Below are 24102 nucleotides of genomic sequence, written 5' to 3'. Positions count from 1 at the left end.
TTCAAACAAAGGGAGAGCCATGTTAGCTTCCTTCTGGGAAAGGAAGGAACTGGGCTCACTGTGGCTTGGGTCGTGCTTGCTACTGAGGCATTAATCAGGGTCCTGACAAACCTGGAAAGGGCTGGTTTCCTCTTCATGTATAGAATCATAAAGGGGGCACAACATTCAAACAAAAGGCCAAGGAAACCTCTCCCAAAGATCCTATCAACTGCCGTTATGGACCAAGAAGTCTGGCCAGAAGGGAAAGCCCATTTTAGAAAAGGACCCTGTTTTTCCAGGCAGTGACATTCCTGTTACTCCGGATATGACTATAGTTCCAAAGAGGTCACTGGGGTAGACCTTAACTTCAACTAGCTTTCGGGGAGTGGCCAATTATTTGTGGTAGGGTTATTTTTCATTATCTCTAGCATTAGGGAGCACGGATATCCTATGCTTAAAATGGTGGTCCATTGTGGGTTGATATCCTACATCGATTCTACCTCTCTCACGTTGTTCACCACAAGTGTAGTTTCGAGGATTGCTTCCAGTTTCACTGGGTGGAGCCTAAGTAATCTAAGCCAATCTTGGTAATGCTGTGCCCCTGGGTGTCTCAGATCTACCTGGCTATGACGATTCATTTGGGAATGGGCACATGACCCAGTTCGTATCAACGAGAGAGGAAAGAATGTTCTCTGTGGGCTCCTAGGAGAGTTTCCTCAGTGTTTAAGAGGTCAGTATCCTTCTAATCTGCTGTCCTGTGTGGAGGTGAGGTCGGAAAGTGCCACGTGGTCTCCCGTGAACTTGAGGACATAGTCAACTCGGGGAAGAGAGCAGAAAAAAGGAGCTATGGCCACAGTAATCCCAGTATTCACTCTGGACTTGCAGCCTTGTGGGCCCAAACCTTTCTCATTCAGCGGGGTAGATGGTGACAAAAGAGGCTGGCTGGTCGCTGAGACAGGAAATCCCAGATCATCCATGGGGACTCTGGAAGACTGATCTAACTGGACTCAGAGGAGACTGTAATTCAGAAGAGCAGTTTATTCATTGACAGTGGAAGGTTGGCCTTTCCAGTGCCTGGAATACTTGTGTCTTCTAACTTCCTTTCCCACTATTAGGGTACCTGGGAAACGAAGATGGTAGTAATAATAGCCACAATGGCAAATAATAATAATAATAATAATAATAATAATAATAATAATCAGCCTAATTTGCCCACAGTTACATAGTTAGTAAATAGCAGAGCACTGGATTTAGACTCTAATCTGAGTCCAAATCCCAGACTCTTAACTATGAATTTATCTAGCCCTTGGTGGCAATCAGGAGGTTATTATGATTAAGGAAAACAATAGCAAACTTTTACTGTGCTCCTGCCATATGGCAAGCCCTGTGCTAAGCACTCCACACATATAACCTAATTGACTCCTCATCAGAATCCAGTGGGGGTAGGTACTATTATGATTATTTCCGTTTGAGGAAACCGAGACTTGGAGAAGTGAGGTAAGTCCCCGAGGCCACGTGGGTAAAATACATGGTGGGGTCACTCGGTCTGACTCTAAAGGAACCACTACTTTTGGGGGAGTCATAACCAAGGGAGGAGAGAGAGAGTAGTATCTGGATTGTCTCCTCTGTTTTGACCTAAAACCTACCTTTGTGATGGCCCGAAGAACTTAGGTCTGCTTCTGTAAACAGTGCCGCGCACTTACCAACAACTTCTTCTGATCCAGGGTTTCTTAGGTAGTATCCACACACAGTTACCAAAGACTTTTGTCACTACCACATCAAGATGACCGATTTTGCATCAGTTAGCCTTTTAAATTGACGCCTTATGGTAGAGAGTTTAGAAGCTGTTCTTAGTCTTTTGTCGATTTGGAGACAGTACCCTGGTCTCAACAGCACCAAACAGTTGAGAGTTTTCTCATTACTGTCAGTTTCAGAGCCTGACATTGGCTGCTGCCGTTCCTACAGCCCAGGAGTCTCCCTTATTTGTAGCCGGTGGACCACTCCTTACGATCTTTGGCATTTTTGTGGTGTTGAATTGCCCGTTCTTGCCCGAACCATGCATCTTTGCCCTGAAGTATGTTTCTCTTGGTTCTTTATTTTGGCCTTTATTTTCTAACTTAATTGTTTGCACTGTTCTATGTTTGGAAGTCTTCTCTCCCCCAGCAAAATGGCAAACTTCTTGCAGGCATCACCCATGTTGTCTGCTTCCTACACATTCCCCGCAGCACCACACAGAATGTTGAGCACGTACTAAGCATTCAGTGAATGCTGATGGAATTGAATTATGAACTATTGTCTCATGTTCAGTCTGTCCTCAGGGGCTTTTGGTTAGCACATTTGGCCGGAATGCCATACAGACAAAACTGAATTAGGAAAAACACATGCAATATATGTTACAGTCAAGTCTCAGAATTTCACATTACCTAATGTTTTTTTAATTAATTTTTTAAAATCCCACTGTAGTAAACCTACAGTGTTATATTTATGTTGTGACTTCTTTTCAAATCAGTTGGTTATGATCTGGTCTCATAAACACTGCCTTTTTTTTTGTATCTCCCAGGTAGGCATTTTCTTCTTTTTTGCCCCTTATTTCACATTTTCCCCTCAAGCAAATCCTTGAGTGAAGTTTTTCTTCTTGCTGAAGAAGTCACTGTTGTGGCCATCCCGTAGTGGCCTAATTCGGAACATGTGCCATTCGGTTCTGTCTTCACTTTTCTTTTTTCTCTCTCTCTTTCCTTTTCCTTTGCACTCACAGCTGCGTGTAGATGGCAGCAGCTCAAAGGTGACAACAGAAACGGAGGGCTCGGCCCTTGCTGTTTCTTCCACGCAGAACAGAGCACGCGCCATGTGAGGATTTGAGTGCAGGAGGGAACCTAGAGAAGTCATCAATTTTAACCTGATCTGGCCCTTAAGGAAGTCAGCACCCAAACCATCGCGAAAACTTTGTTTATTCCTACTGTGGACCTCAAAGCCCCTCTCAGGGTGGGAAGAAGACCACGTTGTCTTTGCTCCACACCGCATACCCCAGACCGTGTGGCCACAGTCCCATATTGTAGGTGCCTTAGCAGGGCTAATGGGCGAGGGGCTGCTCCATGATGGAGGACACAGTAGGCCTGTCTGCTCACCTTCAGTCACGAGGTGTCCTTGAACTAGAGATCAGTAACTGGATTTAGGCAGCCGTGGCCCCCTTTAAGTAGCCATGTGTGAAAGCTGACTTTCATGAGGATGGAAGAGGGCCTTCCCTGGCACCCCATCCCCTGCCCTACGCCTCTCTGCACCTGTGACCGAAATCCCCACCCTGCCAGCTTTGTTCCTCACTAATCCCTGCTGAGGGAATCTGGGCCTGCTCTCCACAGTCCCTTCCATCTGCACTTGGCTTTTGTCTTGAGTCCACAGTCCTGGCAAGTACTGACTTCTTCAAAGCCAGCGTGAGGGGAGTGCATGTTCAAAATCCTCGCCGGGGGTTGGAGAGGGTGGAAACTGGAAAACACGCTCGTTTTGGAGGCATCTCATTCTTTTGGGAAAAATCTGAAACGTCCACTGGTTCATTGTTTGTAAGCTGCCAAGTGTGTTTTTTGTTTGTGTGTTTGTTTGTTTGTTTTTCAAGACCGAGGGAACTGTCTTTAAGTGTCATTCTCAACAACACACGAACTACATGCCACGCTTCTCCCGCCCACTGCAAAATTTCCAGATGAGGTGGAGTTACGGTTTGGCTGCTTCTTGTTGTTGATCACAAAAGGCTTACAGCTGACCCACCCTGAGCAGAAGTAAGGTATTGGTCTTTCTATCATTACCCAAAACTTCCAGACAGTTCCAGTCCTGGAGATTTGTTATACCCTTAACTCTCCTGCCACCTACTTCAATGAAAAAGGAAAATCTGAAAATGGATATCTGCTGGATATTCTGACCTCATGTCTTCCAAAGTTCCCTCACCATGCTTCAGTGGAAAGAAAGACTATGAGTATACATTTGTTAGGGGCATACTTTTTGATTTGGTGAAATGCCTTCCTTCCTGTTGTGAAGCGAGGCTTGAATATTAAACAACGAAACCTCATAAAGCCAGCCTCTCTTTACTCCAAATGGTGGGTAACTGGAACCTAGATTATTGAATCATAGATTTTTTTTAAGGGAATGACTTATTGAAGTATAATACACGCGTAAAAAAGTGCACAAATTATTAGTGTGCAACGGGATGGATTTTTACCAAGTGAACTTACTTACCCATGTAACCTAGCACCCCAATCGAGAAAGAGAACACCTTTCCTGTATTAGTTTCCTAGGGCTGCCATGACAAATTACCACAAATTCCATGGCTTACAACAATAGAAATGTTTCTTTCACAGTTCTGGAAGCCAGCAGTCTGAAATCAAGGTGGCAGCAAAGCCATGCTCCGTCTGGGGAATCTAGGGGAGAATTCTTCCTTGCCTCGTCCAACTCTGATGGTTTCAGACCTTCCTTGGCTTCAGGCCGCATCACTCTGAATCTCTGCCTCTGTCTTCACAGGGCCCTTCTCCTTTTTACCCCTCTTCTCTGTCTTCTCCTCTTCTACCTCTTATAAGGACGCTTGTCGCTGAGGGCTCAGCCAGATAATCCAGGATGATCTCATCTTGAGATCCTTAATTTAATTACGTCTGCAAAGACACCCTTTTCCCTGCAGAAGTTCACATTCACACGTTCTGGAATGTGGATATATCTTTTGGGGGGCCACCGTGCAACCTACCACACCTCCTCATCTCTCCCAGCCACTCCCTGTCAACACTAACCACTGTCCTGGCCTCTCACGGCATAGACCTGCTTTGCCTGCTCTTGAGCTTTATTTAAATGGAACCATACAGGTCTGGGCTCTTTTTGTGTCTGGCCGATTTTGCTCGTCATTGCCCTTGTGAGATTTATATACACGTTTGCTTATAGCTGTAGACCATTCATTCTCATTGCTGTATAGTATTCCACTGAATGACTGTCTCAGTGTCCATCCATTCTACTCTTGCTGTGCCTTTGAGTTATTATCAGTGTTGGCTCTTACAAATATTTCCGTGCATGTGTCTCGGAGCATGTGCACGTGCATTTCTGTTGAGTACATTGGACTGATATTAGCACGCTGGCCTAGTAATTCTGAGTGTATTCCGAATTTTTATAAATATTTATAAAATATTTATAAAATAATTATAATTATAATTCTGAGTACACTCAGAACAGAACAACTGAGGTTGTGCGTGTTCAGCTTTGGTAGATAATGGCAAGAAATTACAGAATTGTAAAGTTGGAATGACTTTTGGAGATCAAGACCAGATGCCTCACTTAAATAAAATGCAAATATCCCAAATGCAATTAATTCAAAGTCCACTCTTTCCCCTGGCCCCAGACCTTTTGAACTGGGCGGGTATTATTGCAATTGTCCTTCTGGCTGGGTACGCCATCAAGGTGCTGGGCCCAAATCACGTTCATTGCCTTTGTCAGATCACACAAGTGAAAGACAGCTTGGTGGCACTGGCCATGGGGGAGGCAAGAAGCAGTTTGGCCTCCTGTTTGCTCCAGGAGTCAGCTGTCTCAAGATTAAATGTTTCAGGCAGGCCCTCTCATCCTCCCTTGTGTGGGCCGAGGACTTAACGTGTGCCTAGTAAAGAGCATTAGACACGAAGCTTTCCTTTAAAGAAATGTATGTTTCAGAAGAGAGTCCCATCTCTTGGACCCCGAGCTATGGAAAGCCAAAGGCAGCTCAACGTCAAAACAGCAACTTAACAAGATGGCTCCTGCCACCCCCCGACCCCCACCCCACGGTGTTATTTTTCAAAAACCATTTAGTGTAATTAAGCCATTGCCTCATAAAGTTGTTGCACCAGGAACTTCAGTTTCCCCAGGAAGAGATGAAAATAAACCGAACGTTTCATGTCACTGTTCCCACGATTCTTAAAAAATCGTGTTTGTCTTTAACAGCATGATATGAAACATCTCTCATCGATAAAGTATTGTTTTACTTCAGGATAACAAGGCAATGGTATCTAGAATGACAATTTTTATGCGCATTTAAAAAATGAATTCTTCATATAGATAGATTACCAGGCACGCTTGACTCCAGCTATATTTTCCCACATAATTATTTTGCTTAAATCTCCTAATTATTCCATTCTGTTGAATACCATCTGTCCTGCTAAGGGACAATTTGTGTCTAAACAAATCAACAGGTTTTGCGTCATTGTCTAGATATGAGGGAGAAGCAGCCCCCAAACTATACTCTGGCAGTTGGGTGGAAATTAACAGAGGCCTAAATCCCACATTGGGAATGCCTCATCTCTAGCTCCCCTGGAAGCTAACTTTCATAACTTGTAGAGCCTAAAACAAAGCCAAATGAATTTTGGAAAGGTCAGTGGGAAAGGGATGGGGGTGGGACTTTCCCAGAGAATGTTTGAGCCTCTGCTCCATGAGCTATCTGGTCACCCAGGCAGCTTATACTTCTCAGGGAGGGTGGAGGAGAGGACAAAAGCCATTCTGTCTTGGTACCTACGTCTGGGATGGGGGTGTGGACACCTGGGGTTTGCCCAGTTGGCTTGCGGGCAGCCATCTCATCCTGGGAACCCCATGAATAGTGTAGTTATGTTGTTATCAGGAGAACCGCTGATGTGTTCCAAATAATCAAATACCGTGCACTGGGAGAGTGCTTCTCCCTGAAGCCAGTTTCAGGCACCCCAGAGCTCCGGTGCTTCTGCAAAGGGCCTGTAGATGTTGCCGTTAGCACTCTACCTTCCAACAATAATTGACCTTTCCCCTTTTTTTTAAATTTTCTTCTTTCTCACCCTCTCTGTCTTGCTCTCTCTACTTACCCCCCCCCCACTTAGTTTTCCCTTCATATGTTTTTTTTTTATTTTTATATGCTTGTTTCTTCCCTCAAACATGTGTCCAAGAAGCCCCTATGGCTCTCAGGGTTAGAAAGGAAGTGAAGTTCGCTGGTCTGAGGCTAGTCAGCAGTTCTGAGAAATCAGTAAGTCCCGGGAGATCCTTTTCCTCCCTCTATGATTGTATCAGCCTCCCTCTCCCCTGCTTGTCTATGTTATTGTATTGCCTTTTTATACATGTTCACTTCTAAATCAGCTCATTCAGAGACTGGAAGCATCTGCCTTCAGCTAATGAACCGATTTGATTTGAAGCCCCATCAAAAGGGACCAGATGAAGGAGTGGAGTAGACTGTCCCCCCGCCCCCCGCCCCCGACCCCCTGCCTCATTTCCCATAGACAGAACTGGCTCCTTCAGAGGCCTTGGTGTGATTAGAGACTCGGTGTCCCCTCCCCCCATGGCCCCATGCAAAGTCAGGGGGAGGGGTGAAGGAGCTCGCCATTATAGTGTTGGGAATTGGCAGCGCTCCCAATCAGGTGGTGGGGCCCATTAGCACACACACATTTCCCGGACTCTCCCCTGGCCCCTGCCCAGAACCCCAGCAAGCTAATCACAAGGCAAACGTGTGTGCCTGAATGTCAGGAGTGAACAGGCAGGTGGCTTGCTTCAGAATTAGCCTGCGGCATCTCTTTTTCTTAAAAAAATTTTTTTACATGTATTCATTTTTGAGAGACAGAGACAGAGCACAAGCGGAGGAGGGACAGAGAGAGAGAGGGAGACGCAGAATCCGAAGCAGGCTCCGAGCTGTCAGCACAGAGCCCGACGCGGGGCTCGAACTCACGAACCGTGAGATCATGACCTGAGCCAAAGCTGGACGCTCGACCGACTGAGCCACCCAGGCGCCCCGCAGCATCTCTTTTTCTAACTGTCATCCAGTATTGGACATGGCAACCACACCGGTTAACACCCCAGATCGGCTTGGGATTATGAATGGAGGGAAGGGAGATCCCCATGCAAGCAAGCAGCTGTCCCCTTGGTTAATTATTGGGATCCACAAGCCCATCCCCATTGCCAGGGCTCCAGTGTCGAGATGATGAAATAGGTGATTAAGGGACTTGGAGGCCAGTCCACACTGCAGCTTTGTCTGGAGTGTTCCAACGACAAGTGTTATTAGTCCACTAATCATAACATTGCCTGCAGTGGAATTTCCTTGGGAAGGAACGGGGCAGAGCCTCCAAGCCAGAGGGCTACGCTGCATGAAAATACTAACACATCACAATTGGCTGTGCTGTGGGAAGGCGATTCCAACATCCAATTCAGGAAATAGGTCACCAGGCTGCTAGATGCACTGTTATTTTGATTTACTTCCTTAGAGTCTTGCAGTTTTTATACACTTCTCTCTGGGTAGAATCAAACTCCTCCGAGTTAGCTGGCTTCTGGACTGCCACGCAGGGCAAGATACAAGCAGGTTCTGCAAACAGAGCCTTGTGTTTTCCGTGGCCAGATCTGCAAGACCACTTGCTTGTGGGACTCTGACAGGATGCCCTTCAGGTTCATTATGCTCACCTTGACTCCTTCCTGTGGGGTCTCCCGGAGGTCTGAGGCCGTGGCTTTTAGGAGCCTGCAGCTGTGCCTGCAGACAACAAATGTTTAGAGAGAGGATGTAGAGATACAAATGGGTTGGAGGGCGCCAGAGCCTTCTCACTAATGAGCATAGCGAAGCTTCCATTTCCAAGGATCTTGGGAGGACGAGATGTACTCATTTGGAGTGTCACGCTGCCAGGGCTGTTAGTACCAGCTGTCGGATTCTGGGACCACCCTGTCTGCGGGGTTAGGGGCTCAGCCAACTCTGTCTTTTATTCTATATCTCTGGTCACTTGGGCCTTAAGAAGCAGGAGTCATGGGGGCTCTGGGGCTCTGTCACCAAGCAGCTGCCTCCTCTTTCCTGGATCAGTCTAGAGTTCCCCCGGTTTTTCCTAAACCCAAGCAGTTGTCCGCTGCCTTGGAGTGTCAGCAAAGGGTATTTGTGGGTCCATTGGTATTTGCAGATTTCACATCAGGCAAAAGCTTATATTTCTTTTTTTTTTTTTTTAAGGTAGACAGATGGTCTGACACTGGGGGCTTGGAACTTACCCCCTGCTCCCTTTTTGTCTTTAACCATTCAACTGCTGGGTATTTCTGGACTTGTAACATCTTTCTTGGTACCCAGAGACGTGCTCTACTTTATTGGGGCGTAAACTCCGGGCTCCGGCTCAGGTGCTCGGAGATGCCCACCCAACACAGTCTTTGAGGTGGTAAAGGGTTCCAGGGGTTCTTTGGGGCATTGAGATACCATGGGAGGCTTTGAAGAGGTCTCTCGGAAAGTACAAGAGGGCTTACTCGGCTTCTCTTCCTTTCCTTCCCTCCCCTCCCCCTCTCCCTCCTTCTCTCTCTTCCCTTCTCCCCCTTCCTCGCCCACCCCCATTACACCTTCCCTCACCTATCTAGACAAATAGTAAGAGGGAATCTTTGTGATCAGCTCCCCTAATATCCTCCTATTTCTTTGCGGGTCTGGACTGGAGAAGAGTTTCACTGCCTTTTAAAATTACAAGTAGCCCATTAAACATCCTCTCTACCCTTAGGTTTTGTTTGCTTGTTTGTGCTGTAACTGTGTAGAGCAGAGATTGCCACACTGAAGTGACTGGAGTCGAGTTTACTGCCCCCCCCCCCCCCCGAACTACCACATGGTGACTGCAGACGTCACCGAGACCGGGAAAGAGGGGACTCCAGAACCGTGAGAACAAGTGCGGAGCAGCGATACAGCAGACAGCAGTGCCGAATGGCCGCGAAGGTGCTGATGTAAGCCGGCCGAGTTTCATTCCCAGCTGGGCCGCTTCCTAGCTGTGGGGCCAGGCCAGTTCCTGAGCCCCTGCTTCCTACCCTCCAGAGGAAAACAAGAGTTCTTTGGCGCAAAAGGGTTGGGAAGGCTAAATGAGAAAATGTAGGCGCCCGGTGCTTTGTTAGGTCAGTCCTGAAAATTCGCAAAGTGGCCGCTAAACATTGACTTTTGTCATTATGAAAATCACCTCCCTGGCTCCCTAGTCCCGCTTCCTGTTGAATAACAACTGAAGGAGCCACAGGAGCCACCCCCCCCCCCCACCCCCATCTGAGTCTGGCGATTTTTCGAGGCTCCCTTTGGAATGGGCCGGCCCCGGCGGTCCAGGGGGTGGGAGGCAGGGAGGGAGGCAGGCATTATTCTCTGGGTTGCAGCTGTAGCAGCCAGTACAGTATCCCCCACATGCCAGATGAATCAAGCTGAGGGCCAGATCTGGGCTGTGGGCCAGAGGCTCCCCACCCTGATTTATAGTGTGGACAGAGATGTGGGTGTTTTGTGAATATATTTTGATGATGATAAAAAAAGAGAGAGAGCGAGGGAGAAGAAGAAAAAAACACCCTTCCTAAAAAATGTGCCGAGGGAAGGAGGTTCAGGCCTATCTGTAAGATTAGAGCAGCTTGACCGTGAGCAGGACGAACTCGTAGGAAGGAGGCCCTGTGGAAGAGTGGCCTGTGATAGGCAAGGCCCCTTGAAACGCAGTGAATTGTGAATGAGGCCCCTGTATGCCAGCCATCGGGGGCACACCAGGCCTGCTGTCCCTCCGCAGGTGTGGAGTGGGGGACTAAGCCTGCATTTTAACTCCCCACGTGCAGGCCCCACAAGCTGGGACAGAGAGCACTGGATTTGCTGGGCTCCGGGGAGAGCCCTGGCTCCCATGCTCCCCTGGTCCTAACACTTCTCCAGAAACCAGCCAGCCTTTGCTTCGGGGGGGGGGGTGGGGGTGGGGGGTCAGGCCTAGGTCATTGCCAACGGGCTGGGGACAAGAGGCTACGTGTGAGAAGTTTGCCCTGGATGGCGCTTGGAAAAAAAACCACATCCAGGGTTTATCCTCAACCTTCAGCCCAACACGTTTGAGAGGGCTCCCAACTCTGGGGCCGAGAGAGCAGAGTGGAAGCAGGGAGGCCCAGCAGGGGCTGGGAGTGCGGGCTCCTTCCGGAATGTTTCCCCTCCCAGACAAGGCAGAGCCAGGCACAGCCCCCCTTGCTTTGCTCAGGAAATGTCAGGCACAGCTGTCCCGGCTTACTGTATTTCATCTGAGAAACAACCTCAACCAGGTTCCCTAGGACTCATACAGATGTCTGAAGACAAGAGATGTATTTCCCAGAGGTGACACTGCTGTGCAGACATCATGCTGGGGTGCGCAGCGCTTAAACTCACACGGGTCTGCAAACATTTTTCCCCCCCGAGGGCAGGGCAGGGAACACTCTCATGCCAACAACCTGTAGTATCTGACACATACGGTCTGTTGGTTTGGGTTTTTTTTTTTTTCCACTTCCTCACCTCTCTATGCTCCTGGCCTGGGGCCTTCCAGTCACGTCAGGCCTCCTCTGGGTACCTAGTACCCCTGCCACCCACCATGCTCCTTTGTACCTTTAAGCTTTCACTCTGTCTGCAACCCTCTCACCCCTTGATGATCCAAAGCCTCCTTGTCCAGTTTTTGGAGGAAACAGCCCCAGGCTCCCCCTGGTGCCCCCATTGTTGCCGGACCCAGTTCTTTGGGTGGGGGGCAGCACATACTACCTGTGTGCATATCCTCACAAACTCCAAATTTGCCAAAGAAGTCTAAAGGAGACAGGCGAGCCTCTCTCTGTTTGGCTGCCTCTCCAGACCCAGCTCAAGTGGGTGTTTTTGGAGCTTTGCCTGTGATTTTTTTTTTTTTTTTTTTTTTTTTTTGCACACACTCACCTCTTTTATGCGTTCACTTCATCAAAACACGGATTCACCACACCCGCAAGGCCAACCCTGGGTTACTTGCAGAACCTACAGGCTTTTCCCCATCAGATGAAGCTTCTCCTGTGCTGAGCCCTGCAAGTTCTCTGCTTTATATTGGGAATGAAACGTGAGACTCCGTGAGAGGGCCTCCAGTCTGTATCACTCGGGGCTGGCTCCTTTGCAGGATGGTGAGAAGCCGCCTGAAAATGAAATAAAATGGCTTCTCAGGCTCTTCTTTTTAATTTCCCATTTCCTGCCTCAAAGCCCAACAAAGGACTTGTGTGTGTGTGTGAGTGTGTGTGACCACGGCCGGAGAGCGCACACAGGATCCTTGTTGTGCATTCACTTTTCCCGGGAGGAAACCGAAGCGGGTATCCTGCCAGCTTGCTTGGGATGTCTTTTCCTAACAGTTTCGTTTGACGTAACCAGAAAGTTGCATCTCTGACTGTCCTACTGCCAACTAGATGCCCACCAAAAAAAGCGTGTTCAGTTGATGTTTGGGAGACTGCGTATTTCTAGCAGATAAGGGAGCCTGCCGCCGCTCTGGTTTCAGGGCGCTGACGCTTCATTCTAACAAAGGTCGGGGTTTCGTCTCCCCGCCACAGTGCTGCTTTTGGATGATCTGGCTCCAGCCAACCTCAGTCGCTGCTTTGGATGCCCCTCCCTCAGCATTTGGGAGCATCTGCTAGGGGCGAAGCTTCATAAAGGTTGAGTTTGCTTTGAGATCCTGTTAAAAATGGAGTAAGCATCGTGGGTACATGCTCATCGCAACCCTGGGAACAAACTGTTGGCTAGGAGTATAGCGGGGCCCATTTACAGACCAAATGTGCTAATTATAAATGGTTCTTATCTTGTCATTAAACAGATCTGGCAGGCCTGGGGCTTGGCAGCCCTTGGGTTAGCTATTAGTTCCATGCTACTGTACCGGCTGGGCAGTCATAAAACTGTATCTTTTTGAAAAATGGTCTATAATGTAGACTAGCCTCCTCTGCACCCATTAGGCCAAATTGGTATGACTTGATGGTCCAATCTTGGGCTGCTCAGATGCTGGATTTCATTTCTGCCCGGAGCTTTAGGCAGACTGGAGGGACAGTCACCAGGGTTGTGTGCAATGTCAGGGAGGAGACTCTGGCCCCCAGTTCCCCACCTCCTTTGGCCTCACTTGCCTTCTTGCTGTGAGGCAAGCCCTCTAGCTCACATACTGATTTTGTGTCCCACTCTGTCAAGTCCTGCTAAGGACTGAACTGCAAGTTGGAGGTTAGTTGGTAAGAGCCTGGGGCATCACAGGCACATGTGCATATTAACAAGACTCTAAGGGGACAAAAAGCCTCCTGGGTAGAGGCCACAGTGCTAGGATGAGAGCTGATAGGGTAGATGGGTTTTTTTAATGTCTATTTCTGAGAGAGAGAGAAAACGTGAGTGGGGGACGGCAGAGAGAGAGGGAAACACAGCATCGGAAGCAGGCTTCAGGCTCTGAGCTGTCTGCACAGAGCCCGAAGTGGGGCTCGAACTCACAGACCACGAGATCATGACCTGAGCCGAAGCCAGACGCTTAACCGACTGAGCCACCCAGACGCCTGATAGGGTAGATAGTTTTGTATTAAGATTCCTCAGACGACAATGAGGACATTTCAGGCTTCAGGAAAGACGTGATTGAGAAAACCGGGTGTGGGGTGGACCAGTCCAAATAGCCCAGAAATCCCACCAAATAGACCACACTGAGTCTCCTGTCACGTGGTGCCAGTCTCTCTGCTCCACCCTGGCAGCGGTAGAGAACATTTATGAAGTACCAGGTGGCTCGTGTGCCTTTGCCAGTTTAGGGACGGGTCCCTGGGATGGCTTATAATGTAGACGAGAAGGCTGAAGGCTTTACCCAGCATTTCTAAAGCTTTATTTGGCTTTCATTTTATTTAAATATCCCCCAGATAGAGCAAGGGCCCAATCTTCTGCTGATACAAAAACATAAATTTGGGAATCAAATCCAACCATTGTTCATTTATTCACTTTTACATGCACGTTTTGAGCGCTCAGTATGTGCCAGGCACAGGGCTTAATATATGACAGGCAAGTAAGATTATATTCCCATTTTATAGACCAGGAAACTGAGGCTCAGGTGCATTATTCCAGGTCACATAGCTCTGAAGTGTGACCCCGGAATTAAAACATGGCATAGCAAAGAGAACAGATTCCAAGGTCAGACTGTAGGGAACATTCTTTGTCTTTGTTTTAAATGGTTTTTTGTTTGTTTGTTTGTTTATTTTGAGAGAGAGAGCTAGCGAGCAGGGAGGGGCAGAGAGAGAAAAGGAAAGGGGGAATCCCAAGCAGGCTCTGAGCTGTCAGCACAGAGCCCAATGTGGGGCACAATCTCACGAACCATGAGCTCATGATCTGAGCCGAAATTGAGAGTCAGATGCTTAACCAATTGAGTCACCCAGGTGCCCCAACATTCTTTGTCTTATAGAAGGATATATGAAATTAAAGGATGTTTAGTTTTGTAAGTGTTCTCTGGAGGGGAACCTGGCCCACCTGGGACAACAGCTCTAGCTCAGCCGGGAGATTTTAGTGTAAGGATATAGGGACAGGAGCCATCAGTATATAGAAAGCATGTAAGATCTGTGGAGAGAAGGAACCAGCCAGAACGACTCGCTCAAGGTTATACAGTCATCGAAGGCAGAGCCGAGCCCAGACAAGACCTCTTTCCCCACAACTACTCCCTGCAGCTGGGTGGAAAAGCATAGCTCTCAGCTGCAACCTCCATCCCTCCCCTTCCCCGGGAGGCTGCCCCAGCCTTCCCCCAACCTGCTCCTCAGTCCCCTTCCTCTTACTTTCAAACAGGAGTCGTTTCGCAGGTAGCAGTAACAGTATTGGCAATCAGAGGAGTTTGTGCTGAGTAGCATCTCAGAGCTAACTGAGGGACTTCCAGGATAAACAGACAAGTCTGGGGTTTTCATCACCACCTCCCCTTGAAGAACTTCGCTCCAAAGGCTCCCATGTGAACGACTCTCCTTCTCAGAAATTCAGTGCTGTCTGTGAGGATGTTTGCAGAGCAATAACTGTCATTTGACCAAGGCTGGTCCTCTCCAAAACAATGACATTTGTCTATTGCTGGTCTCTACCTGTTCCTTTCTCCTTCATGCAGCCTCAGGCCCTCATGCTCCTGTGTTTTTCCCTTCTCTGGCCATGATGGCATCTTACGTTGCCTATCTGTATGGGCACAATGAAAGCATCTCTCTGGAAGGAATATCACAGTGGCCTATGCGTTCTTCCCTAGGCCATCGTTTCAGGGTACGGGAACTTAAGCCCAAGGAATAGATCGTTATCAGTGGAATTTCAGGCGTTGGCCAGCAAGTGGGAGGGTTGTTAAAGGGATATTGAGAGAAGGTACTTTCTGGCACTTCTGAAATCATACTACTGGCTCTGGATGTCAACTCATTTGGTAACTAGTATCTATACCTGGAAAATTCTCAGAACTCCTGACATGGTCAAATGGAGAGAGCATGGGGGAGGTCACATTCAGGCTCTGCCACTTACCAGCTGTGGGACCTTGCTTAAGTTATTTAAGCGTTTGGTGCCTCAATTTCCTCATTCTATAAGACAAGATAGTTCTAGGACCTAACTCTCAGGGTTCTTATATGGATAAAACTAGGTAACTTGAATGCATACAAACACTTGGCATGGTGCCTGGTAAAATGGGAAACACCTAATGAATAATATTTAGTCTTGCCATTCCCTTGTTAAAGCTGCCTTGTCCCTAGGTCCCTGAACTATGTAGATCACTCTGGGTGAACTCAGTTCAACTGGAATTATTGAGTATCTGCTGTGTGCCTAGCCCTGTGCTGGGGGCACTGTGAGTAATATAGTAAAAATCTATGAAGGAGAAGCTACTTTCAAGAACCATCTTCGGTGGGATGTTTTGAGCTTCTTCCCTCTAGCAGCTAGGTGGAGAGGCAGAGCAAAGCAAAAGGTTTAGGCTCATGGGCTCTGCTATCAGGCAGACGTGTGTTCATTTCTGGCCTCCACCTCTCGACCGTGGTGTGACCTTGGCAAGGCTCACTACCTCCCCATGCCTCAGTCTGGGCATGCCTTGGTTCTTTATCTGTAAAATGAGCATCATAATTATATCCTTATACATGATATGCCCATAAACATAGAGTCATAATTATTGCTTTATGCAGTTGTCTTTTCAATCAGGTGGAAAAAAAGGAGTTACAAAAATACATTAATACCTTTATATTTACCCATAAATATTAATATTACATGCACCGGGCCTCTTTCTTTCTTTGTGTGGATTTGAGTTACTATCTAATGTCCTTTCATTGAGGCCTGAAGGATGCCCTTTGCCATCTTTCCCCTCTTTTTTTAATTGAGGTATAATTGACATATAATATTGTATTAGCTTCAGGTGTACAACATGATTCAACATTAGCATATATTGCAAAATGATCACCACAGTAAGTCGAGTGAACCCCTGTCACCATACATACTTACAGAAAAAGTTTTTTCTTGTGATGAAGAATTTTAAGATCTACTCTCTTAGCAACTTTCAAATATGCAGTACAGCCTTATGAACTATAGTCACCATGCTGTACATTCCACCCCTTGACCTGTTTATTTTATAACTGGAAGTTTGTATCTTTTGACTCCTTCACCCATTTTGTCCCCCGCCCCCCACCTCAGGCAACCACCCATCTGTTCTCTGTATCTGTGAGCTTGGGTTAGTGTTTTGGGTTCTACATATAAGTGAGATCCTATGATATTTGCCTTTCTCTAATTTATTTCACTTAGTATAAAGCCCTCAAGGTCTATTCACGTTGTTGGAAATGGCAAAATTTTATTCTTTGTGTGTGTGTGTGTGTGTTTGCGTGGCTGAATAATAGTCTCCTTCATTTGTAAGGATAATTTTTCCTGGATATAGAATTCTTGGTTGACAACTTTTGCCTTTCAACACTTTGCATATATCATCCTACTGCCTTCATACCTCCCTGTTTCTGATGAGAAATCAGCTGTTAATCTTATTGAGGATACTTTGTATGTGATGACCGATTTCTCTCTTGCTGTTTTCAAGATTCTCTCCTTGCCTTTGGCTTTTGACAGTGTGCTTATGATTTGTCTAGGTGCAGACCTTTTTGAGTTTATCCTACGTAGAGTTAGTTGAACTTTTTGGATATGTAGATGAATATTTTTCATCAAGTTTGGGGAGGTTTTGGCTATTATGTCCTCAAATATTCTTCCTGCTTCTTTGTCCTTTTCTTTGGAGACTTCCATTATGTATATGTTGGTACATTTGAAGGTGTACCATGAGTCTCTCAGGCTCTGATCATTTTTCTTCTTTTTTCTTTCTGTTTCTCACATTGGATATCAGTATCTTCAAGTTTGCTGACTTTTTTCTTCTGCCTGTTCAAATCTGCTGTTGAAACTCTCTAGTAAATTTTTCATATCAGTTATTGTACTTCTCAACTCCAGAATATCTATTTGGTTCTTTCAAAAGATCATTTCTACATCTTTATTGATACTCTCTATTTATTGAGATATCATTCTCACGTTTTCCTTTCGTTCTTTAGACATGGTTTCCCTTAGCTCCTTGGATATATTTCAAATAGCTTTGTCTAAAAGGTCCAACATTTTGGCTTCTTCAGGGACAGTTTCTATTGGTTGTTCTGTTTTTTCTTGGGTATGGTCTATTTCTTTGCAGGTCTCATAATTTTTTGTTAAAAACTGGTCATTTTGAATATTATAATGTAACTCTGGAAATTAGGTTCTTTCTCCTTCCCAGTTTTTTTTGTTGTTGCCGCTTGTTGTTGTTTGTTACGTGACTCTTTGAACTTCCACCAGAGCTGGTTGGCTCTCATAGTTACACTTTACAAAGTATAGCTCCCCCTACTGTTTGCTTTGGCTGAACCACAACTCTTGATGAAACTTGAGATGAGTCATTGGGAGAAACAAATTATAAATATTAAACTCGCCTTATGCTTCTTAGATCTCAGCTGAGCAACCTCTTTTCAAGGAACTCATAAATCACAAGGCCATCCAGCATTCATTATCTGCCTTCATGTCAGAAAAAAAAAATAATGAGAAATGATCCTGTTCCATTCTTCTAAGAGGGTGAAAACAACTGCCCTGAAGAGAATAAGCCACAGTCTGGAAAGAGAGTTGAAATCTATGTCACCCAGGATATACGGCCCCAGCCCTCTCCTTCCATTCCTGATTTTCCCTACTTTTGAGAGAAGGGGAGCACACCCCTGCAAACTGGAGTTGGCTAAGTCGTATAGTGTTGCCAGAGATAGGTTCTCTCCCCACAGCATATGGGGGCAACTTTAATGGCAATCTGGAGGCAATCAGAGACTGGGGCAGAAGGACTGGAAATGTAGCCCCAGGAGCATGGTTAGAATATCTCCAGCACTGTAGGTGGAGTTGGGGAGGAAGAGAAAGAGTGAAAGGGAGATAGGCAATGGGAAAAAGAATGGTTGATAAATTCTGCGCCACTGGGACAGGCTTACAGAAAGAGACAGTTTGCTTTTTCTGATTCTATATTTTCACCACATAGTTTTTATTTATTTATTTTTATTAAAAATTTTTTTAAATGTTTTATTTATTTTTGAGTGAGAGAGAATGAGAATAAGCAGGGAAGAGACACAGAGAGAGGGAGACACAGAATCTGAAGCAGGCTCCAGGCTCTGAGCTGTCAAAACAGAGCCCGACGTGGGGCTCGAACTTGTGAACTGTAAGATCATGACCTGAGCTGAAGTCGGACGTTTAACCGACTGAGCCACCCGATGTTCCTATTTATTTTTATTTATTTATTTTTAAGATTTTATTTTAGTAATCTCTACACTCAACATGGGGCTCAAAGTTACAACCCCAAGATCAAGAGTTGCATGCTCTACTGACTAAGCCAGCCAGGTACTCCTCACCAAACAGTTTTTTAATATTGTTATTTGGGTTCTGTGATGTTCCCCAACCATCAACCTTGTACATTCATTTAACAAACATTTACCACATATCAAGTGCTGGGAATACTAATATGAATAAAAACAAGTCCCTCATGGTTATAGGAGAAATCACTATATAGAAAAGTACAGTATAGGGGCGCCTGGGTGGCGTAGTTGGTTAAGCGTCCGACTTCAGCCAGGTCACGATCTCGCGGTCCGTGAGTTCGAGCCCCGCATCGGGCTCTGGGCTGATGGCTCAGAGCCTGGAGCCTGTTTCCGATTTTGTGTCTCCCTCTCTCTCTGCCCCTCCCCCGTTCATGCTCTGTCTCTCTCTGTCCCAAAAATAAATAAACGTTGAAAAGTACAGTATAGTGAGAGCAGGAAGGAAGGCCAGAGAACTGGGAGCCCCAAGGAGGCCTGTCATTCCAGCTTGGAGCGGGGGTAGGAAGTAGGATCCCGTTAAGTTTCTGGAAGGAAGTGATGCTTGAGCCGAACCTCTAACCTTAAAGCACAAGAAGTTAGTTAAGTTTGGCAGGAGGAGCATGTGAAGGTGCAGGCATCCCAGAGAGAAGCACTAGCAAATGCAGACAGAAGCCAGAGGGAACTTCTGGTACCTTCTGCAGTGGAAAAACAACTTTGGAGGATGGACATGTGGTGTATGGAGGGTACCAGAAGGAGATGAGATTAGAAAGCTAAATACAGCCAGATCATGAAATGCCCTGTGTGTTTTAAGGAGGCATCTGTATTTTATCTTAAGGTTATGGAAGAGTCACTGAAGAATTTGCAAGAGAGTGACCTGGGTAGTTTAATAAGGTGGTTGGATGTAGAATCATATACTATTGATGTGCACAGTTGTGGCCCTTCTACCACCGGCAGCAGCAGTATCAACAGGGAACTCATTAAAAATAGAAGTTCTCGAGCCCCATCCGAGACCTACTTACTCAGAAACTCTGAAGGTGGGACCCAGTCATCTGTGTTTGAACGAGCTCTCCTGTTGATTCCAGTGCTTACTCGAGTTGGAGAACCACTGCCCAAGACAGACTACCTAGGTTGGAATCCTAGCTTTCCCGGTGTATAACCATGGGCAAGTGAGAAATTTTTCTGAGCCCATTTCCTCAGCTGTAAAGTGGGGATTATATAGCTGTTGTGAGGATTAAGTACATTAATATATGGAAAGTGCTTAGCGTCATACCTGGTCCTTAGTGTGTGAGCCATTATCACGAAAGTTATTGTCACCCCAATTCCTTCTGAATGGCTGAAAGTTTTTATGCGACCTGTGGGCCTTAGTTTAGTGTCATGGCTCTTCTCCTCCCTTCCTATTCCTTCCCTCGTATGTAGAACAATAACTATTAAATGTGTATTACAAGCAAAGGGGTGGTTGAGGGTAATCCACCTGGAGATAATTGTAGCACCCTAATGAGAATCCAGGTTTGCTGACTATGGAAGAGACAGAACTCAGGGTGTAGCCTTGGACAAACCCCCTTCCCCAGGCTTGCCCTCAGTATGTTCATCTGTGGAGTGAGGGGGTTGGAACAGATGCTTTTGGATGACTTTTTAAAATGTTTATGTATTTATTTTGAGAGAGAGAGAGAGAGAGAGAGAGAGAGAGAGAGAGAGAGCATGTGCACATGTGAGGGAGGGAGGGACAGAAAGAGAGGGAGAGAGAGAATCCCAAGCAAGCTCTGTGCTGTCAGCACAGAGCCCAGCCGGATGAAGGTTTGATCCTGGGAACCATGAGACCATGACTTGAGCTGAGATCAAGAGTTGGGCGCTTGACTGACCGAACCACCCAGGTGCCCCAATTTTGGAGGACTTTGATATTCAGTAGTTCTGCTTACCTTTAAATGTCAGATTCAGCAAACATTTATTGAGTGTTCTTCGAGGAACTTTTCACAAGCCTGTGAGATAGGTATTACTGCTGTCCCCCAGTTGAAAATGAGAACATGGAACCTGAGCTTGTCCCGGATTATAGAGCACCCAATGGCAGGGCTGAGATTTGAGCCCGGTCTGGCTGATTCTAGGGTCTAGGTCTCCTCTGCTTATTACACTGCCTCCTATGGCACACTGAGGCTTCCTTCAGAGAGATAAATGGGCTTGCCCAAGGTCACACAGCTAAGCAAGGGGCAGAGAAGGGACCAAAACCCAGGTTTTCTGACTCCAGGGCCAGTGTTTGGTCTACAAATCACAGTGGCCTCTAACAATGAAGGCTAACAGCATGCTAAGTGCTGGACAGATTAATGGCCCGCCTCTTGCCTACAGGCTCCAACAATCTAAAGTCAATAGACAACACACCAGCAGTGTAACGAACGACCGTGTGGCACAGAGGTCACCAGTCCTCTGCAGGAGCCAATTTGAAATGCCTAGAGGGGTCCAAGAGGCTTTGAGGTAGACTTCCTGACTGAGGACTCTTTCAGGAGCTGTTTGAAGGTGTTATGACAAGTGACATGCTGCCTTTCTTTCCAAGCAAGTAATGGACAGAGTTGAAGATCTCTCCATTCATCCCACTCCATCTCCAAAGTGGAGTGTGTGCAGGAAGAAAATATTAGAACTTCTGTTTCCATTGCCTCTTGATTTTACCACTTTTAAATTTCTATTTTCTGTATATGCTTTATGACATAAAACAGACACACTAAACAAACTCAGGAGTGTGTGTTTATAATTTACAAATTACTCATCCATTATTTATAAATAATTTTCTGCTTTTGTGTATATTATATAATGTCCATAATTAGCATTTAGTATGCAGTACATTAATGTAATTTGTAAACCAGCAATATATATGTACTTAAGTATATGTTCTTAAATATATAAATAAATATATTAACATTATATACATATATGATATTTGGAGATAGACTCAAACATTTTTCTAAATAGGGGTGCAGGGAGATAGGCACCACAGCTCACCGTCATCCACTAGGAAGCAACATTCTGAGGCTTGCTTATATTTTGGAAGAGCAGAAACCCTATCTTCTTATTAATTAGCCATCAGTGTTTCTTGGCTCACTTGGCTTGGTCTAATTGCCTAGGCTGCATGCAGAGATTCTGGCAGAGACAGGGCCCCTGGCCCTGTAGGGTTGACGAGCATAAAATCCAGTAATAGGGGGTCAGTAACATCAATTTTGGTGCTTCCACACAAAGGAATTTTATCTTGTGACTTAAAATGTGGGAGAAAAACGTCATGATGTGGAGAGATGGTCTTTTATTGTAATTATAAAGAAAAGTAGTTTACAGTTACATTGGGATGATTCATATTTTTATTAAAAGAACTGCCCCCCCCCCAACAAATCGTGTATGTATGCACAGAAAAAGACTAGGAGGAAATAGCCCAACGTACTCATTGGAGTGTGCAATTGCAGGCATTTGTATCTTCTTGTTTGGAGTTACCTTTGTTTTCCAGAACTTTTGTAATCAGGAAGAGCACTCTTTTGGAAAAAAAAAAAAAATAAATTGAGCCGCTGCACTTGAGAGAGATGGAAGCATCCTCTCAGTGCGCAATGTAGACTTGCAGAGAGAAAAATGAGCCCTACTTGTTGCTGTTCCCTGCAAAAGGATGCTAAGGACTTGATCACATCAGTGCGCGGTGAGGGCACCGGGGGAGAAATTTCTCTCAGGTCTCAGAACCAGGAAGAGTTGCACTGGTTTGCTTTAGTCTCATGGGTGCTGTGACTCATGTAACTCAATAGTCATCAACCATTTTTGCCCGAGAATCCCCTGTGATTTTCTTTTTATTTTGAAGTAATTGTAGATTTATGTGAAAGTTGAAAAAAAACAGTACAGAGAGTTCCTATATACCTTTCACCTGTCTTCCGTAATGTTGACGGACTTAACCGTAGTACAGGGATCAAAACCAGGAAATTAACATTGGCACATAATACTGACTAAATGTCTTAGTTCAGGTTGCTATAACTAAGTACCACAGACTGGATGGTTTATAAGCAACAGAAATTTATTTCTCATAGTTCTGGAGGCTGGAGGTCTGAGAAATGGGTGTCAGCCTGGTAAGGTGAGGGCCCATTTCTGGGTTGCGGACTGCCATCACATGGCAGAAACGGAGAGAGAGCTCTCTGGAGTCCCCTTTATAAAGGCACTAATCCCATTCGTGGGGGCTCCACTCTCGTGACCTAATTATCTACCAAAGTCCCTACCTCTTAATACCGTCACGTTGGGGGTTAGATTTCAATATACTAATTTTGGGGTGGACACATTCAGTCTGTTGCACTAAACAGCAGAGTTTATTCAGATTTTCCCAGCCTTTCCACTGATGTTTGTTTGTTTTCTGTTCCAGGATCGAATCTAGGATCCCATATGGGATTGAGTTGTCATATCTCCTTAATCCCTTTCAGTCTGTAACAGTTCTTTAGTCTTTCTCAGTCTTTCATGACCTTGACACCTTTTTTTAAGATACTGGCAAGCTACTTTGTAGAATGTCCCTCAATTTAGGGTTGTGTGATGTTTTTCACAATCAGATTGACTTTATGCATTTTTGACAAGATTACCACGTAAAAGTAAACTTTTATTTAAGTGCATCTCTTAATGAAATGGATGGGATTTTTTTCAGGTATCCATGAATAAATACTGCTTTTTGCTAGAAAGACAGTACTCAGCATCTATTCCATTTCTAGTTTTCTTTCTTTATATACATAAGGACTGAGAAATCTCGTTCATAGAAATAAGAAGATGAGAGTTGAAAAGTTTTATTATAACGTGCGACGTAATTCCATGAGTTCCTTCTGAGTTACATACCAAAAATCAGAGTGATCTCCCCAAGAAAACTTTTTTTCATTTTTTATTGCAGTATAATTCATATAGCATAAAATATACTCTTTTAAACTATAAAATTCAGTGGTTTTAGCATATTCAAAAAGTAGTACAACCATTACCACTATCCAATTCCAGAATATTTTCGTCACACCAAAAAGACATTTCTCACACATTAGCAGTCCCATACCCGGCCCTGTCCTAGCCCCTCCCAGGCCTTGGCAACTACTAATTTTCTCTCTGTCTATGGATTTTGCTATTCTGGGCACTTCATATAAATGGAATCATATAACGTGTGGCCTTTTTTGTCTGGCTTATTTCACTTTGCTTAATGTCTTTAAGGTTTATTCTTTTTATGGCTGAATAATATTTCATGGTATAGATATATTAAATTTCTTTATCCATTTATCAGTCGACGGACATTTGAGTTGTTTCCACCTTTTGGCTATTGTGAATGTGTTGTCATGAACATTTGTATACACCTTTTTGAGTGGATATGTTTTCATTTCTCTTGGCTATATATCCCTGGGAGTGGAGTTATTAGGTCTTATGATAACTATGTGTAACCTTTTAAGAAAGTGCCAGACCAGTTTCCAAAGTGTCACCGTCATTATACATTTCTGCCAGTAGCATATAAGCATTCCAATTTCTCCACATCCTTGCCAACGCTTGTTGTTATCTGTCTTTTTTTATTGTAGCCATTCTAGTGGATGTGAAATGATATCTCTTTATAGTTCTTATTTGCATTTTCTGGGTGGCTAATGATGCTGAACATCTTTTCATGTACTTATTGGCCAT

General features: G+C 45.4%; 1 protein-coding gene across 1 annotated transcript in view; it reads left to right on the top strand.

Moving 5' to 3' along the window:
• LOC122477829 (PABIR family member 2) overlaps positions 1–24102 on the top strand; it is a 172668-nt gene that overhangs the window by 41997 nt on the left and 106569 nt on the right. The window lies entirely within an intron of this gene.

The sequence above is a fragment of the Prionailurus bengalensis genome, chromosome X (genome assembly GCF_016509475.1).
Source record: "Prionailurus bengalensis isolate Pbe53 chromosome X, Fcat_Pben_1.1_paternal_pri, whole genome shotgun sequence".
Lineage (NCBI taxonomy): Eukaryota > Metazoa > Chordata > Mammalia > Carnivora > Felidae > Prionailurus > Prionailurus bengalensis.
The sequence above is the reverse complement of the archived record's forward strand: the minus strand, read 5'-3'. Positions and strand labels throughout refer to the sequence as shown.